The sequence below is a fragment of the Lycorma delicatula genome, chromosome 4 (assembly GCF_047948215.1).
Source record: "Lycorma delicatula isolate Av1 chromosome 4, ASM4794821v1, whole genome shotgun sequence".
NCBI lineage: Eukaryota > Metazoa > Arthropoda > Insecta > Hemiptera > Fulgoridae > Lycorma > Lycorma delicatula.
The window spans coordinates 200,140,725-200,160,796 of record NC_134458.1 but is presented as its reverse complement, the minus strand read 5'-3'; the positions used below and the strand labels follow the sequence as shown (position 1 = coordinate 200,160,796).

At 33.6% G+C, this 20,072-nt stretch overlaps 1 long non-coding RNA gene across 1 annotated transcript in view; it reads left to right on the top strand.

Moving 5' to 3' along the window:
* LOC142323008 (uncharacterized) overlaps positions 1-20,072 on the top strand; it is a 52,351-nt gene that overhangs the window by 18,936 nt on the left and 13,343 nt on the right. Inside the window, exon 3 of the long non-coding RNA XR_012755994.1 lies at positions 9,524-9,610. This is a non-coding gene — a long non-coding RNA (uncharacterized LOC142323008). The remainder of the gene's footprint in view (positions 1-9,523; positions 9,611-20,072) is intronic.

Below are 20,072 nucleotides of genomic sequence, written 5' to 3'. Positions count from 1 at the left end.
AGGAAAATATTCATTTTATTTCAGTTATAATGTACTAGACATAAAAGTACTTTCATATGAATCGATTCATTTCCTTTTTCCAGAACCTCAGTACGAGATCAAAATTAATATAAGTACGAGAGATAATAATATTACTTAAAAATATTTATTTTTTAATATTTGCTGAAATTCCACAAAATTTGTAATTTTAAATTAATGATATTCGTTCAGTAGAGACATCCAAACCTCGTACGGGAAGACACCCGTCTTGTGACGCTTTCGGTCGCCATACCGCCACCCCCCCTGTTCATAGTCCTGATTGGCTTTAACGGGAGTGGTCTTTCGCCCTCTAACTTTTTATATCTCATAATAATAAGCCAGGCCTCTTTAGAATACCATCGATGTAAATGCCTCGGTAGACATTCTTCTTTTATCCCTGCCTCCTGGAACCATGTCCCTATAGACATTTCCGTTGGCATCGTCTTGGACACACCCTGAGTGAGAAAGCTCCGCAGACTGACAAGAACTTGGTTAAGTTACTATCGAACTTGAAGGTTGGAGGAACAAAGAGGAGGCTGTACGCGCGTGTGGCAACCTCGATTCTTCTTTATGAGCCTAGCCGGAGGAGAGTGCCGGAGCTTTTTCCTTCGATCTCCTGAAATACAGGTTCTGACAATGATGGTTCAGAAGTGGATATAGGAGTGACCACCCGGGAGGGTATTAACCCACTCATTGAAGAGTTTTCTCAGTCAAGAGGCAGGCCTGGAAGCTCTGCCCCGTTGGCTCACGATGTTCTGGCGGAAGTAGATGGCTTGTTCTCCTATCTTGCAAACCCGAAATGTACCAGTGCAGCTACCAAGAGGAGACTATTGCCTTGTCTCGAATTCTTCCGAGCGGCTTTTACAGCTCTCGTCGAAGGTTTTGAAAACCTTGTCTCGAAGCCTAAGGAAGTAACTGCAGTTCATAAACCGGCACCGGCCCCAATGCAGACGCGTAGGTATGCTGATGTGGTTAGGGGTGGATGTGAATCCAGCCAGTCCAAGAAAACTGAGGTTGCGTTTGTCAGAAGAGCGGAGAACTTGATTGTGTCCAGCAGTCAGTTGAAGAAAAACCTCCAGGTTTCCCTTCGGGGTGACCGGAAAGGTCTTAAAATCAGGAACATCAAAGAGACTGGCAAGGGATTAGTTGTGGTAGCGGATGATACAGAGACCATTCAGGCAATTAGAGATTCCACGGCGGTTAAGCAATTGAATGTAAAATCCCGAAGAGAACGCGTAGGCCCCGTATTATAGTATATGATATTGACCGTAACCTCACCGATGAAGATGTCTTGTCTCTCATTAGGAAGCAGAACACTAATTTGGATGAAGCCGCATTCCGGTGGGACTGCAGGTTGGTCTTTAAACGGGTAGGCGTGATACCCAGAAATATCACAGAGTCTTTGAGGTAGGTTCTTGTCTCTTTCAAAAATTTACGTCTACAGGCAGACTATTTATCTATTTCGGGTCCTGCCAAGTAAAAGAGTACCTGGATATCCAAAGATGTTTAAATTGCTGCAGATATGGTCACAGGGCTAAATTTTGTAAGTTTGCCTTGGTGTGTGCCCATTGTGACTAGGACGGTCACAAGCGTGACGATTGTTCGCGTAGCTCCGAGGCTCCGGCCTGTGCTAACTGTAGGAGGTTGTACAAGAATAACGAGCACCCAGTTGTTAGTAAGGACTGTGGCTGTTACGTAAGGGCCGTTGCGCTGTGCTTTAATTCCTTAGATGGTTAGGTTCGGTCAACTAAATGCCCAGGGTGCTTACATGGTCCAGGTTGAGTTAGGTGAGGTTGTAGAGAGAAGGAGCCTCGAGGTTGTCCTCTTGCAGCATCCATATGTAATTAGGGGTGATCTGCCAGGGTTTCACAGCTGGAAAATGTTTGTGTAGGGCATACCTGTATGTCTACTATTCTGTGCAGGAATTCGCTTGATAGTGTTTATATACGTCAGGTTTCTGACGCGCATCATGTTGTGGTCAGACTTGCTATTCGCGGACAGAATCTTACAGTTGTAAGTTGCGCACGAGCTGCCACCAGTTGCTAAGTGGCGGAATCCCAGTCACCACCAGCACCGCCTCAGTCGAGACCGAGTCGTATGCCAAACCCACCTTAAGAGCCATACGGCGCTTTACTCTCTTCAACAGTATTCTGTTACGCCCTACCGCCATAGCTCTTGTTCACACTGGAACGCCGTAAAGAAGAATCGAGGTCGCCACATGCGCGTACTGCCTTCTCTTCAACGTACTGGGTCCTCCAACGTTTGACAGTAACTTAACCAAGTTCTTGACAGTCGCTCAGCTTTCTCTCTTACCGCCTTAACGTGACGAGTGAATAACCGCCTATGGTCCAACCACATTCCAAGACACTTGGCTGCCTCTCTTGATTGGACCATCGCTCCCTCCATCGAAATCCGGAAGTGCATCAGTCGCCGCCTTCCCTTCATTGGGACAAAGAGAGATTTATCACAGGACAGATGGAGTCCGACCCTGGCCATCCTTTCACCGACCATCGCGATAGCGGCATTCGCGGCATCTGTCACCTCTTCTTCGGTCTTTGCCACCACCACCAGGGCCAAATCATCAGTGCAGGAGATAGGGGTGAAATCCCGCAAGTTTCGCAGTTATCGTACACGATATTCTATAGGTGGGGATACAAACGGAGCCCTGGGGCACCCTGAATGTGGACCGTAACCAGAGATCAGCGTCACCAAGCTTGTATACCAGCTTCCTATCATTAAGGTAGTCCTCCAACATCCTCCTAAAATAGCCGCTCACACCCTACCCCCTAGCGCTCGGAAGACCCAGCTGAGGGAGTTAAAGGCATTTCGGACGTCGAAAAGTATCACCACCTGTGTGGTCCTCCTGGTGCCCTGGTGTCCTCCCTGGGTGGATTCCTGTGTTTCCTCCAAGTGCCCGCCGCTGCTGTATCTACAATCTTCATCACCACGTCGACTGCATCGACCGTCAACCGCCCTGGTCGAAAGCCATATTGTCTCACGTGCAGCCTGCCGTTCACTATAATCTCCTCGCGGAGCCTGTGATCGAGCATCCTCTCGAAAAGCTTCGTGAAATTATTAATAAGGCAGATGGGCTTATACGAACTGAGCGCCTCCACCGTACCAGGTTTCTTCGCCAAGACCAACCTCGACCACTTTCAATCTTCCGGAAAGGAACCACGGCGCAGCATGTTATTAAATACTCAGAGGACTTTCGCCGGTGTCTCCTCCCCTAAGATGCGGACTACATCGACCGGTATGCCATCCGGACCAGGAATCATATCTCATCCATCTACTGGCCCGGACTAACTCCTCGACCCGAAAGGGCGGAATGTCGTCAACCATTATCTCTTCCCACAGGAGGTGTTCACCATTCGGAAACAGCGCTCTCACACTGGCCCGCACCTGCTCCTCTGTCAAACCCACCAGTCGCAATCCGGTATCCCCAGCCCCACGGGTCACCATCAACACTATCGTACAGTTCCCTCCAACACCTCCTCTTCTCCTGTTTAATGGAATATCTGAGAACCACCCTAGCCGTTAGATAATTACATCATAAATCCTTGGAGCCTACAGGGTCCCGTCCTCTTCTACGCTGGTCCTCAATGAAGTTATATTGAACTCGTCTGAGTCTCCAATTACTTGCTTCACCGCATACCGTATCTCCTGTTCAGCGGAGTCGTCTTCTATATCCTGGATATGGATGACCGACCTTCTACCTCCCCTCGATTTGTAAGTAGCATGAAGATCAGTCGCCTTACTAAACAGATTCTCTCTCAACTCCTCTGCCTTCTGCACCTCTTTAATCCGGATGCAGCAGTCTGTTGGGGTGGGAGAAGAACGGTGACCGAGTGCCCTCTCTCGAAGACGTAGAAGACCAGCCGTTCAATGCAGTGTCCAACGATGCTTCCCGGCACTAAAAACACGGGAGCCAATGACTACCTCCGACTATTCCGCAGGGACCGCAGAATAATCTTTAGCGAGACCTGCTTCTCAGCAGCCGAATCAAAGCACAGGCAAAATGTCCGCCTCGCTGGTAACTCATCCTCTCGCCATAGAATCTTCGAGGTACCCTCGGCAACGTCACTGGGCCGGATCCCTGTCTGTAACAGCGACAGATTCTTGGAGGACCGTATACCCGACAAGTCAGTAAAACGGCATAGTCAGCCGAAACAGTTGACAGATCCGTTATGTGGCGTACTTTGTTCATAAGTTCGGTCGGCCAGTTCACTGTCTTAACCAATTCTTTCTCTGTCAACGTCTGTGTCAATATCGCTTTAAATCGCGACCTCTTCTCCAAGTCTGCGTGGACACCTCTGCCTGTTGCGACGAATTGGTTGTACAAGAAGTGCAGGACGGCACGACTCCCGCTACCCGTCCTGCTAACTTAGTCGGCACTCTGCTTAAACTCTCGTTTGATGTTTCGGTTGCTGGCCACCAGCGACTGTAACGTCGAAATATGAGGAACCATAAGCTGAAAAACTGATCTAAAGTCCAAATAAGTGGCTCGTCTGGTACCGTCATCTCGGCGCACGGTGCCGTTAACACCATTAATATCTGGTGAGTCCCCATTCAAACCCTCTCTTAAAATCTGGGCATGCACGCCACTCGCGTGCATGTCGGTAGACATTTGCATCAGTGATTTATAACTTAGATTTTGCCTTCGCTTTAGGGCTCGTCCGGACTTCTTGAATGTCCTACATCGTTGCCTTCTGAACTAGCTAACCGAGTTTGCGGAAGCACGAACCCCGCGCCTAGTTCTACACTTTATAGAGTTAATTTTGTGTAAATATCTTATCGTTCGAAGCAAATGAATGAATAACATACCTCCAAAAATGTTGGTCGCAACAATGGAATTTAGTCCTAGTTCCCTTAGTGAACTCAACTTCAGTTAATACCCCTGACTTTGTTACCTGGACTCCGGTCTGGTCTACAAGGGAGAGGCGGACAGATCTCCTACTCCAACACAGCTTCATTGCAGAGTCCCGCGTGACATTTACTTTACTTACTATCATCGTCCAGATGCCGCTAAACCTCACGGCTCCATGCCCTCGGCAGTATAGTTCAGTAGAGACAATTGCAACAGTGGAAAAACTATTTAATAACGTAAATTGAAACTGTTTGGCGTTCAACTTTGTATCCCTGACGTAGAATATCTTAACTGTTCGCAAATAAGTTCCATTATTATAATCTCTTTTGTTTATTTCAAAATGTCGGCTCCTCTTGAAACGTTTACCGAGGAGGAACAGCGTGCTATGATACGTTTTTTATTTTCTGAAGGTGCAAAATCTTCTGAAACTCTTTCGCTGATGTTATATCATAACGGTAAAAATTGTATTAACGTGCAGATTTTTATAAGTGGATCGAACAGTTTAAATTTGGCAGAACAGATCTCACAGATTTTCATCATAGCGGAACCTTTGGAAGTTTTGACTATCGCTTTGCAAAGTCCCGTTAATGATCTTTTCTCGAGGATAGACACGTACAAATTTGGAAAACTGCTAAAATCAGTAATGAGAGCATCGGCATTGTACATGACATTATCTATAATAAACTTAATTATCGCAAAACGAATCGAAGGTTGATTCCAAGATCATAAACTTATAATCACAAAAATATCCGAATGTATGGAACTTTGACAACGGTTTTTAGCGGAAGGTAATGGTTTTTTAAATCGCAAAATAACTTTTAATGAAACTTTGATTTATCATCCAAACGTCAGAATATGAAATGGAAACTTCCGTTTCGCCCGCCAGGAAAGGCGGACGCATAACATATGCGTCAGCCGCCGGTAATGCGACGCTAACGATTTTTTGGGATTATAAAGATTAATTTACTGTGATTATTTGAGAGAACAACGTGCAATTAACTGTGAATACTATTGAGCTATGCTAGTAAATAAAGTGAATCCCCCGTTTAGGGGTAGAAATATCCTGGATCTCACTCAAAAGGCATAATTCTTCTGCTTGATAACGTCCGCTCCCATACAGTTGAAAAGTCGCGGGAAACTATTTGAAATTCGGGTCGGATGGTGTCAATACATCCACCTTACACTCCCGACTCCGCACCATTAGATTTTTATCTTTTGTCCTCTCAAAGAATATTTATGCGGCACCGTGGACGGGAACGATAAGCATATCAAGATAGGGTGAACGATTCTTTGCTAGAATAAGAAAGTTCGCAGAAAGGCACGGAAAAATGCCTAACTGAAGCTGGGGATTATGGTGATAATGGTAACGTTAGTCTTATTGTCAGTAAATAATATTTTTTACATTAATTTGTCTCTTTAATTATTGAACCGCCGTTGTAAGAAAAAAATGAGTAAGTAAATATCTTTAAATATCATAAACGCATTAATCTAATAACAGCCTTAATTCTTCCCTTTTATAAATAACAGTAACAAAGTTAAAGTACGGCATCGATTTTCCATTAGAGAAAGTAAGTAAAAGTTATTTTTATTAAAATCTTTTAGGAGTTTAATCTAAACAAAAGTTGTAAAAAATGATTTTGCTGACTAGAAGAGTTGAACATTTGAAGCCTGGCTTGCATTTTATCTTAAAATATTATGAAATTTACTATTAAATGGAGGCTTCTTTCCTTATTCTCCTCTAAACGGATGACAAGAAATGCAGGCCGATCTATATGGAAGTCATTTATTGATTCATCAATAATTTTGTTTTTTTCGAATTGCTAGACCGTAGATTTAAATATATGATATATAATATATATTTATTTCTTAGATGATTTTTTGAAAACATATAAAAAAAAAGATTTCAGTTTAGTAATCTATAAGGGGTAAGGATTTGAAAAGACGGAATTGAGAACAAAAGTGTTAAAAACATTAAACCCCGCATGAAAGAAATTTCCCTTACGTAAGAAGCTATCGTTATTGAGGGATTTTTTCTGGTTCACCAGTTAGGGAATGGAAAACGGTGCAAACCGATTTTTCAAACGCATTAGCTAAAATCCACCACATTTACTTCAGTAATATTTACTCGTACATTTTAAGAATTTTGACTCCCATCCGTATATATATATATATATATATAAATTATAAATCGATGTTAACTCCCCTTTTGTATTAAGTAACGATAATTGTTTAACCATCAAAATGCGCATTTATTGTTTTAGATATTTGAAATAGAATTTTAAAAAGCGTTTTCTCTTTACGTTTTTCCCCCCAGTTAGAATTAAATTATAACCTCCATGCAGAATACCGAATAATTTTTGGAAATTGTTTTGTTGGTTTAAGGATAAATACCTTAAAAGGTATTGTTAACGCGTTAATAATATGTTTATCTAAGTTTACAATAATATCTAGATGTAAAATATTCGATACAATTAATGAAACAGATTACGCGTAGTTAATATTTTTATCGGAGTTTTTTTATGTTTTAGTAAATTTTGTAATATGAGAAACAGGTTTTAGGAGACTGTTATGGTATGATGGATTAATTTGACACGTGTGTTACACAAGTGTAACAGTAAATATATGCGTGTTATTTTATTCTTCAGTTAGTGTACAACCTGTTAAAAAAAATTCCTGTGTGTGTATATATATTAGTAGTCTATGTTTTTTCCCTCACTCTGCGTATGCGCGCGCAAAGAAACAAACGCACGCACTACCTGTGCGCATGAAATTTACGGCCATTGCAATGGTGTCTGGTGTAATACGTATATCATTCAGGCTGACCGTTCGTCCGTCCGTCCGTCCGTCCGTCTGGTCTTGGTTCTTGGACCTTGAGACAGACTGTTTTAACATTGAAACTAGAGACTAGAAGAAAACAAGGGACCTTGATTCAGGGAAGAAGTAAATACATACCTTAACAATTAGTAACTATTGGAGGAGCGGTTTGAAACAACTGGAAACACACCTTCCCCCAACAGTTTTTTCCCTTGGCTATTATTTTATTAATTTTTTTTTCCTTTAAACAGACATGTGCTCAAGAAGTGTATCTTTATGTTATGTATACGTAGATTAAAATCTTTACAATAATTCTACTAAATGCGTAAAAGTGTATCATTTTATAATCAAATCGTGATTCATTTTTTTATTCTTTTACAGATAAAAACCTAAGTAAATACACACATTACACACTGTCCTGAGGCAGGGTCCTTGCACTTTGTCTATTTCCATTTTCTACTACTTTCAACCAAACTTTTAGGTTTTTGACAGTTCCAGTTTACTTTTGGATTGTCTATACTTTTTATTATCTTTGCACGTTTTACGGATTTTTTAAGCATTAATAAATAAATCCTTTTCTGTCCATTTAATTTTTTTTCTTATATAATTTCAAATTTATCCTACAATTTGTTAATTTTCCTTAGAATCTTATAAGCATAACATTTAACAAGTCTGGCTTCTTCAAGTGAGACTTACAACATATTGTCGTCTATTAATATGAATCCTTTCATAGCTACTATTATTTTAATTTTATTTTCACTTTTGACAAGCCTTCCTTAATATCTGTACTTTTTTACTTGTTAAACTCTTCCTTCTTTCTGTAAACTTTCATTGGCCGATCGTCATCTATTTTCTTGACAGTTATTTCATACTGTATATTCTACGATAGCGGTTTCTGTTTTATTTTTTTAATATTCTGTTTGCTGTTCATCACTCGAAAATACCTTAACGTTTGCGAATCTTATACGATTTATATTTTTCCTTCCACCAACGTAGTCCTTCATCCTTTGTAACTTCAAAAAAGGAGGATAACCTCCTTTTTATACGAGTCGAATATATAAATATTCGACTCGTTGAAATTATTTTTGACACAAAAAATCGGTCTGAAAATCGACAAAAGTTTTTTTCGCCGTCTGGTGCGTAGGTAGGAACAGTGGGAATCCACATTCTACACGTACGCGTCACGTTAGATGATAATATACGGTCTTCTGTTGGGCAGGTAATGTGAGTTTCTGCACAATATATGTAGCACCGTTAATAAAATCATCAAAAATCGAGACCTTTCAAACCCAATATACTTTTTATATAACATACAGCATCGATAGGGACAGTGGGAATCTTATAATTCTATATACGAGCATCACACATCTTGTTGTCGGTTCCAGTTTTAAAAAAATAATTATCTAAAGTATTTTTTTATAATATACTTTTTTTTTTTAAATTGTACTTATTAAACAAAATTGGGGAATAAATAACCCTTGCCTTACGTTTCTTCTCAAACCATCCAATTTTTACATCTTCCATTTTTTAATTTCGGTACAGTTCTTTAATTAGTCTTTTATCTCATCTTAAGCTTTTTCATGTTTCCTTTATCTTATTCTATATAAAAAAATAAATAAGAAAATAAGTTACTTAGAAAAGGGTAAAAATAATTTTCAACTCGTTAATTAAAGAAAGGCATTTAAGTTTAAGGTCTAAACGTTTTTGCAAAAGTTAAACAGTATAATATCGTTGCTATATTTTTAAAAATCTTTCCTAGAATATACGAGTATGATGTGACATGAAGCTGAAATTTGTCTTTTATTTCTTATTTTTTGGTTGAAGCGAGAACAAACATATCCCAGACAAGTAAGTGCATATTGGCAAAATTGGGTGATCAGCATTAATTTCTAACGAAATGGAATATAATGAGTAAGTAACACTGAATAGATTATTAATTTTGTGATTTATTTGATTAGTAATCAATTACGAAAATGTTTATTTATATAATTCGTAGGAATAATAAAACTAATTATGTTTATTATAATTATATTAAATATTAGTTATTATTAACAAACAAAATTAAATTTAAAAAAACACGAATTTTTTAACTTTATAGAATAGTTTCTGGACACTGATTTGTTGAAAGTTTTATATGCTTGTTATTGTGAGTAGAGTTGCTGTCCACTAAAATGTTTGGATTTTATTTCTAAATAATTACTGGTTTTCCCATTTCCGAGATATCTAAAAATAGGTAATTTGTCATATTTATTTCGAATGAGGTTTCAAGGAAAACTAAACAGGAGTTATAGTAATTTATAACACTTAAAGAGTTTAACTAATATTTCCATGAATTGTAGACCTCTTTCATTTTACAATTAATTTAAATAATTGAACTGTACAACGAAATTAAATTAGTAAAATGAAAATTAAAATCTCTATCGTAAACAATTGGCGAAGAATTACCCAGTAAACATAATCTTATTGCGCTAGCAATATTGTAAGAATTGTTTTTAAAGACAAAGGATATGGTGGACGATTGTCGAGGAGATACTTTCACTCGAAATCAAGTTTTCTTTTATTTTTATATGGATTTCTTGTAAATAACGTGTCCAAAAGAAAAAAAAAATATATATATATATATATATTTATATTTATATTTATATATAAGAGAAATACTGGAAATTGAGGGTGATAAGAGTGAAGTGTGGATTAGCAGCTGTGGTTTGGAAAAAATAACGAAACAAAGAAAACAAAAATGGAATTTTTACAGAAATTATTCTGAGGTTAAAAAATGGGAATGCTGAAAAACAGTTCCCAAAAATTGTATTTAAAATCTAATACTATGTGTTACTTTTCAATTGTTAAACAATTATTGTATGTAATAATGCACCTAGGAAAAATTATGTAACTAAATAAGTTGGTAAATTTAACAGTTGTTAAAATTGCATATAAAATAAAAGAGCTGATGTCGTTTTACGCAAGCCCAAGAAATAGAAGCATAAATTTAGCTTAAAACATTTTATCCACATTATTCATTTATGTTCCTCATCAAATAACACACCCTTAATAAACTGAATAGATAAAACGTTTTCTAAAAAAAATAAATAAATAAATACAGGTAGCATGAATGTTAAACTGGTCAAAGAAATATCCCCCCTCTCGTGAACAAGATTTAAGGTAGAGGATAATCGTTTCATGTACATATTTTGAAACCTTTTACAAAAAAATTTTTAATACAAATTTTTTTAATTTCATACGGCTACTAGGTATTCTTGTCCTAATCTTTATTCGATAATGAAGTTTTAGCTTCACATTAATAATAAAAGTTTACCGACTTTCTAATTCCAGTTTATTACAAATATTTTTTAAAACTATGCTTTCTAATAAAGTAATTTTTTGATCGGTTTATCTTTGTTATTATTGTTATTAGAAATAATGATGTTTTCAATTTAACCTGTATATATTGCTTTATTTATCCGGGCATAACTTTTCATCAACTAAGCCGATCGGATGACGTTTTTTAAACATTTTACATGGTACCACATAATTACTGCACAGAAAAAATGGATGAATAACTCCCATCTAGTAAGTAGAACGTATTTATTGATTTTTGAAAAACTTCTGCGTTGAATACGTCCCTTAGATCATTCGACGCTTCCTGCAATTTCTTTAAAGGAACATGTCTTTTATAAGCTCTTTCGTTTTGAAATTTTTCACGTTGACCCTCTTACAACAGCTAATCGATTTGAATGTTTTTCAGTCGCTTCATTACAAATACTTGTATGAATCACTGGAAACTGAAAACAGGTAAACGTCTCGTTTGCAAGGCGCTTACAGATCAAATTATGTCTACATTCCTTTCAGACATCATTTTTTTTGGTAACTTTTTCTTTTTTTAATCTCCGGGACCACCGTTAGATATTGTTTCAGAGGATGAGATGAACGACAAGTAGCGTGTGAAAATGCCATGCCTGACTGGGATTCGAACCCGAGATCTCCGGATGAAAGGCCGAGACGCTACCATTCGAGCCACGGAGGCCGGCATCTCTTTCTTTTGATAACTTACATTTATACACCCTCTATTAATGTACCGTATCAAATTCTTGCCTCCGAATCTTACTCCTTTATTCTCTCGGATCTTTAAGTTGTTTTAAACTATTCCGTTTTGTTTCAAAAGAACATTCTTTTTTCTTAATAGCAGTCTTCTTGTACGCGTATTTCCACTTCAAAGACGTAACAAAAGTAAAAGAATGAATTAAAAAAAAAATTGAAAAAAAAATTCTCAGAAAAGGAAAACAAGATTTTCAGTAAGCCTGTTACATATACAATCTTCTAAATTTATTTTTTGAAATCTGTCCAAATTTTTAAATTACCCTGAAAGCCTTAATTCAAATAAATTTCGTTATCCGTATCTCATGTACTATTAATTGATTAAAAATTTTACTTCACAAAATAAATCTCAAAGATTGTTTTGAGGAGGGAAAAATTTATTTTTTCCTTTTCAGTTCAATTTTTTTTGTTTTATTTTAATTTATTTTCCGAATCTGTGAAATGTGTATTTTGTCAAATTTTTTTATAAGTAATATTCATTTTTTAATGCTATTTGAATGAAAAAATACTTAATATTACGTAATATTTTCATTTTATTCAGTTAATTTTGTTATCAACTCCAACTCTGGTTAAAATCTGTATATTTAGAGTAAGATTATTTATTTATTAATTTCATGCAATTTAGGTTTGTTTTAACGTAAATTATTGTAGTAATTAATTACAGTACAATTATAAATACAAAAATTGTAACATTTTTATCACTTGAAATATATATATATATAACTACAATATGAAAAGTTAATATGTATATGTACATAGATTGTTAGTTTTTCTTCATTATATACTGATAATAATTGTTAAACGATGGAATTTTTCAGATTTTAAATAAAGATTTTTGAAAACTATGTTCAGAGTAATCTTCTTTTCGAATAATTTACTTCATTTAATAACCGTATTGTACAGTTCTCTATTATTATAAATTTAATTGATTGTATATTTCGTGATAAATACTTATAGGTGTAAAAATATGTGAAAAGAATTTCGTTTTTTCGAAAAAGAAAAATGATACCTTTTTTAATTCAGTTTTCAAATTTTTAATGTTTAAATAGACAATATATAAATGTCAAGTCCTTGCTTTGAATTAATTATAGACATAGGTTTAAAGACATCTATAAACCTTGTGTCAGTAGGATCGATAAGATTTTAAACAAGTAAAATAATATTTATGTAGCGATATTTTTAATCAAAACTTAAATAGAATGTAATGCGGTAAACAATCGATTATTTTTCTTAATATATATGTACGTCAAGGTGATGAGATCCAAAATTAGTTTATTCTAAAAGTTCAGTGTTTAATACAATATGATGTTTAGATTTCTATTTAATTATATTTTTGCATTTAATATAAAGTAGGAAGGGAATATTTTAGTAATAGTAATAATAGTTATATTAATAATAGTAAGGTTACAGTTGACCTTTACGTAGACCTTATACCCGCAACCTCCGCTAGTTTTACTGAGTAAACTCTTCATCCTCGCCCTCAGCAAGGACAAGGTTAAAAACGCCTACGTGCCACTGACGGTATTACTGAAATACTCTGGCATTCGAACACGTCAGAATAGAACACAACGATCGCTTTTTTTAATCTTTTTTATTTGTTTTCTCTCTCTTTCCTTTACTGTTACCGCCCCCGAAGGTTTACGACGCTTTCTCTCCCTCCATCATCGGTAAAAATCTATAATAACACTCCTCCCTCACTTTAGAATCTCTCTCTTTGTTTTTTCTTTCACTCATTCAACTTCAGCAGTTATTTTATTTAAACAGTATATTTTTTCCCCTACACAACCTCCAACTTTCATTGCTACCATCCCTTTAAAAAAATTATTTATTTCATCCCTACTCATTATATTTCATTGTAATCGACTTCCTCTCCCATCTTGGAACCAATAATAAATGTATTAGAGGGAATTTTCTTTTGAATTATTAATAACTGTATTATATTCTAGTAAAGTCTATTTCAGAATTATATAATATTGGTATATTAATGATAACCAAAATTGGTATTCGGTATAATAAAATTTTGTTTTATTCAAAGAATAATTTCCATTCAAAATCTATTTTTCGAAATTACGTAGTAAGTATTTTTAAATATCGAATTATTAAATTGCAGTATCATAAAATAGTTATTTATTAGAGTAAAAAAAAATATAGTGTTTTTTTTTTTTACAATCCTATTTATTATATTAATATGTCTTAACAAATTACGATAAAATGTACAATAAATAAAACATGAGAATTAGTTAAAAAAGGAATTACTAAATCCGTATGTAAAACTCACATAAGTAAATAAAACATATAGATTTAAGTAAATAGGCGAAATCATTCAGTCAAATGGTTGAATTAGACAAAGAAGCGAATAAATTAAGGATTAGAAAAATGCAAAAAGTCTACGCCTTGACAAAGAGTATTTACAACAAAAAACTAATATCTAGAACGTATAAGATTAATTAGGTACTACAATACAGAAATACAATTTGAATTCCTGTTTGGTGCAGAATGCATATCACTGGAAAAGAAATAAACGAAATAAAAATTAGCGAGTGAAGGATATATACTAAGAACCAAGAAAGACCAAGGAAAACGGATGAAATTTGAAATTACGAAAGAACAATGAACTTTACCTCAAAATAGACAGACGTCATATGAAAAGGAAGACTAATAGATTAATAAATTAAACAACGAAAACTAGCAGAGCCCTAACAGATTAACTAAATAGATTTTTAACATATGTAATCAAGACAATATTAACCTCGGATGGTTCAAATAAGATCTTAAAATTGCGTTTATAAAAAATTCAGACATAAAGAAACACAAATATATTCAGAAAGAAGGTACAAGATTATAAAGGAATCCAGAAAGGAGACAGAGTGTAGTAGTAAGAATTGATCAGAAGAGAGAAAGAAACAACACATCGTGACATTGAAGGAGAGTTAGATGAATCGGAGATCCACCACAACGTGGTCCCACAGTGACGAGATGATCCAACAAAAAAAAATTGTAACATAAGAACCATTAGGTCAGGAATAACTTTTCTGTTTTGTAATAAATATTTAGATTTAAAATTTAAAGGGGTAGGTTTTATGTAATAGGGAAAATAATTCTTAGTTCCAGTCTTCGTACAACCCTCAGTTCAATAAAGCAGCTGTATACCTGTTTCTGGAAGGGGCTAGTAAAGAGATGGCAACTGATAAAATTTCTCTGGTACGTAACCAAGGAAAGAGGATAAAGGAGAATAAAAGGAGGAGAGTAAAAGGAAGGGACAATTCATCTACAGACTGTGTCTAATAAATGAAGATCCGGGATAGCATTCCCGGGGCCGACTAATACTGCAGCATCTTTGATAGTTACTGGAAAGAATTCTTAATACTCTATTAAGAATAGGGTATAAGGAGTAAACGTTTTATTGATATATTAAAATGCGTCGAGGTGGCTCAGAGAACTAGCTTTTGTCTTTTCAAGTGGTTGGTTAACAGTTCGATACCTAACAGGATCAGTTGTTTTTTAGCGCTTACTGTTCCTCGATAATGTATTCAGTTATCATTATTTACATTTATTGAACTCTAATTATTGTTATATGCTGGCTTGGTGATCTAGGGATATAACAAGTTGTGCGTGTATATTCATTACACGAACAAGGACACAACTGCCTACGTACCTCCTCGAATTAACAAAACTGCCCCGCATATGGGATACGTAACGTACATTATATGAATTAATAAGAAAAATAGTTATAGATGAGTCGGTACATCTACAAGGAGTGTAATTCTCTTTTTTTAGCTTTTATGTTGTACATAAATACGCAGAAAAAAAAATTGATAGTTAATCTAAGTAATGCGGCGCTAAATGTGTTGGTATTTTTATTGATTTGTTACTGTAACTTATAACTGAACCAGTAATAATGATAAATTATCAAGATGATTTTCTTTTTATTATATACTTACAAATAAATTTTCCGAGGTTTTTTTTGTAACTGTTGATTAATCCAACACATAAGCTTAAGGCTGTTGCACGAAAAAATAATGAGAAATATTTTAAGTAGTATAGGAAAAATGACTAGATTCAAATCTGGAACCTTCAAGATAAAAGACAAAGACGTTATATCTTTGTCTTTGTCCCCCTTCCAAAAAAGAAAAACTTAAAAATATGTTTATATAGCAGCAGTTTCCTGGTTATTATTCTTTACAAGTAATAATTATTTTAGTAAGAAATGTTTTTTTTTTTTTTAATTATATAAAAGTAGATTTGGTGCATTCCTTTTTCATGTGTTGAATAATAAAATATGTATAATAATTTATAACAAAAAAATATTAGGACTAAGTGGGATTGAAAAGAAAAAAGTACAGTTCTGTTTGGTGGTTATCAGATTTTATTACATTATGAAACTTATTTCAAGCTTCAAATTCAGCAGAAAAAATATTTACGATACAGTATATACAGGGGCAAACAATCAAGTCAGTCAGCGGTTTAAGTCAGCCTTCTCCGTATCAGATATATATATATATGCATAAATAATTAATTGGTGTTATTTTTGTTCTAATTATAATCTTTAGTAGCTTGAAAAAATTTGCAAAAAAATTACCCAAAAAAAGGATTACAAGATATTTTATTTAAATAATAGAATTTTGATATAGAGATTCTGTTTTTGATGGGTAAATTAAGTAGTTTTACTTTTTGCTTTCTGCTCTTTCTTTAGTAAAAATATGATTGCTTACGGGAAAAAATTGTTAACTTTTATTATCATAAGTTATCGTATTTCTTTATTTAATACCAATAATTATTGATATACTTGATTTTAAAATAAATAAAGCGTTTATAAAAAGTTTTATTTTATCTCATAACTGAAGTTATATGAAGACAATATTTGATAGCCTTTTATAAATTGGAATGATGATGGGGAAAACATATACTCATTTTTTTTCTAGTTATCAGTAATTAAAATATTGCATAAACTTATTAATCTCTTTAAATGATAAACCGAACTAAACTTATTAAACGTACATTTTTAAATTTCTTCAGTAATAAGAAATTTTAAAAAATTGATGGGGCACTGTTCTCATCCTTGCTTCAGTCGTTGTTAATTTTTTATTTTATATTTTATTTTATTTATAAGTGTTATTTTTATAAATTTTTTTATTAATTGCGTGATATTCTCCTTTTTAAATACTTTTAAATATAAAGAAGAATAAAATCAAAGATTAAAAAGAAGAATATATGTAAAGAAAATAGTTTAAAAACTATAATTAAAACAAAAATTTAAAAACTGGATACATTGTTTCTGTATACAATAAAAAAAATAATAAAACGGTATGTTGCATAAACTGAACCGCTCAGTTATGTTTTCTGCACAATTTAATCCATCGGACAAATAAGACGTAGCATCAAACATAGATGCGATGAACAGTTAGTGAAATGAACAGTTAGTCTTGTCATTTGTCTTGACTTGTCATAAGTCTGAACAGTTCGTCTTCATAGAAATACGGCGATGATTGTCGAACATCTTAGAGATTTAAATCGCAAATTTATCAAAATAAATAATAACCTTAATATTCTATACGTGCACAAAAAAACCACTCATGTACTCACTTGAATACAATAAAAAAAATCTTTTTTAAATATAAATCACTTTTTTCCTCTGATAAATAATTTATATTTCAGTCGAGAGAATTTAATATAAAATGTTTAAAAATAACTTACAACGTAATTTCTAAAAACAGATTATGAATGGAAACAATCTCATAAATAAAACAAAATTATATTTATAATATAAAAAATAATATTTTGTTTGCCTCTTTGTTTGGTTTGGTGATATCACCGCATCAGCTTGACGCTTGTGCGTGGGATATGGAAATTAAATTCTGTAGCGCGTGTAAAATGATATGCCTGACTGGAAGTCGAACCCAAGATCTCCGGATGACAGGTCAAGATGCTACCATTCCACCACGGAGTTTATATTATATTATTATTATTATTACATACAGTAACAGTGACAATGGCTGTGTTGGTTCATCTCACTCCCTAAAAAATTGAAACTCAAAAAAACCCGAAAATGGTTTTCATATATTTATCTGAACAGTACTTGCAAGCCCAAATCTACTGAATATCTCTTTCAGTACAGTCGGAAAAGGGGAAAATTTGCAATTATTTTTTTTTACCTTTCTTCACCCCTCTCAAGGTAGAATTATGAAAAATCTATAAATTTGTTTTTAGATATTCACATGAAGATCACACATACCAAAAATCAAATAGATATCTTCACTTGCTACCGAAAAATTCCAACAAAATAGCCTAGTTTTTAAAAAAAAATTCAAAACCCATTTTAACTTGCTAAACTCGAAAGTCAAAAAAATTTAGAAATCGGTTTTTTGATATTCAGACGAAGATTACTCATACCAAAAATCAATATATTTTTATTTGTTACTGAGAAATTAAAAAAAAATTAGTAAATTGCATTGTTACTCCATTTTAGCCAGTTAAACTAGGAATTTCAAAAAATTGTTTCTTAGTGTGTACTTAAACCGTAAGAAGAACATGTATACAAATTTTCATCAATTTAGCTTCACTAATTTTTGCTGGTAGGTACATTAAAGTGGTGGTGATTAAAAGTTAATATAGAAAAAATGATTAAAAAATAAAATTTTTTTGGTATTTAAGTACCACCTTAAATAAATTTCATGAGGACAGTTACTTTAGAAAACCTTTAAATAATCTAATTAATTTATTTTACCTTCGCGGTCAATGTTTAATTCTTGTTCCGCTACTTCATTTCACGGCCTAGGCCATCGGTCTGTTCCGGCATTAAAAACAAACCTATTCCCATATTTTCGATAGACGTCCTTGCTTTTTACGCAAGGTTTTATTTCCATGTTTGATTATAAATTATACCTTCGTAATATTCTTGAAAATAATGCCTTCAAATTTTTCTTTTATTATTTTAATATATATTAAAAGAATAATTTTTGTTTAAATTTAACTAGCCGTACGCATATATTTTTTGAAGTTCCTTCAAATAAAATCAAATATAAATTATCTTAAAAATTTTTAAATATCTATTAATCTATTCAGAAAGGACGTTTTTCAAGAATTTGAGGACGCCTTCCTTATTCTTGATCCTTTCTAAGATGTTTCGTAAAACTTTGGATTAAAAAAAATCTTTATACGAATTCGTTTATTAGGTTTCTAGATTGACAAAAAATTTCCGTTTTGGTTTTCTGAGTGTAGGTCTGTCTTTAAAATATAATTATAAAAATTTATTCCCTTCGGTACTCCGTTCACAATTAAAAAAAACTATTAACTTCAAAATCATAAATTATAAAAATAAAGTATTAACTAAAAAAAAATTACATAATATATAATAAACTGAAAGTTTTATTAACTAATTTATTACATCACGATTTAAAATTTCAATAGCTGCAAAACCGGAGTCGTATTTATAAAAATAGTAAATTGAACAGTTAAATGTGATTTATTGTTTGAACATATATATTACAATCATTAATAAGATGAAGCGATTCATTTTATTTTTTTTTTTTAATGGTTGAAAAAATATGCACTTTTCGTGATTTGTTTATCAGGTGTCACAGTTTATATGACAAAATTCTTGGAAATATAAAAAATAAAAGGTTGTACTTTCTAGATTTTTGAACTGTTTGGCTGTTATTCCTACATTATTCTTACAAATGATATTTTAGATTATTTTTATTTCATTGCTCGAAGTAAAGGAAGTATTGTGATCGCGAAACATTTCGGTTTTCATATTTCAACGGAAATATCCGTTTTGATAATTCCTAATCCGTTTTAATAATATCCCCATATCCGTTTTGACTAGTTTCGGCGTGACGTCTGTAAATACGTACGTATCTCGCATAACTCCAAAACGATTAGCCGTAGGATGTTGAAATATTCGATTTAGGACTGTTGTAACATCTACTTGTGCACTTCCCTTTTGATTGCAATCGATTGGACCAAAAGTGTCGACTTCATCTCCTTTTCTTTTTTTTTTTTAACTTTTTGTTTAATTTAAATATATAGATTTATTAATAATTAATTATTAACCTCTGATTGTAAAATAAAAAAGTGTTACAATGAATTATAATTCAATAATAACAATAAAAAAATTAAAAAATATCAAAGTTATTAACGAAATAAAATTTTATATACTTTTCATTTAAAAAAAATGTGTATAAGTAATTTAGTAGACGTACAAGGAAGTCATGTGTCCACATCATATTTTTTAAAAATTAAGATATATTCTGATTTTCTGTTACATACGAATTCTAATTCA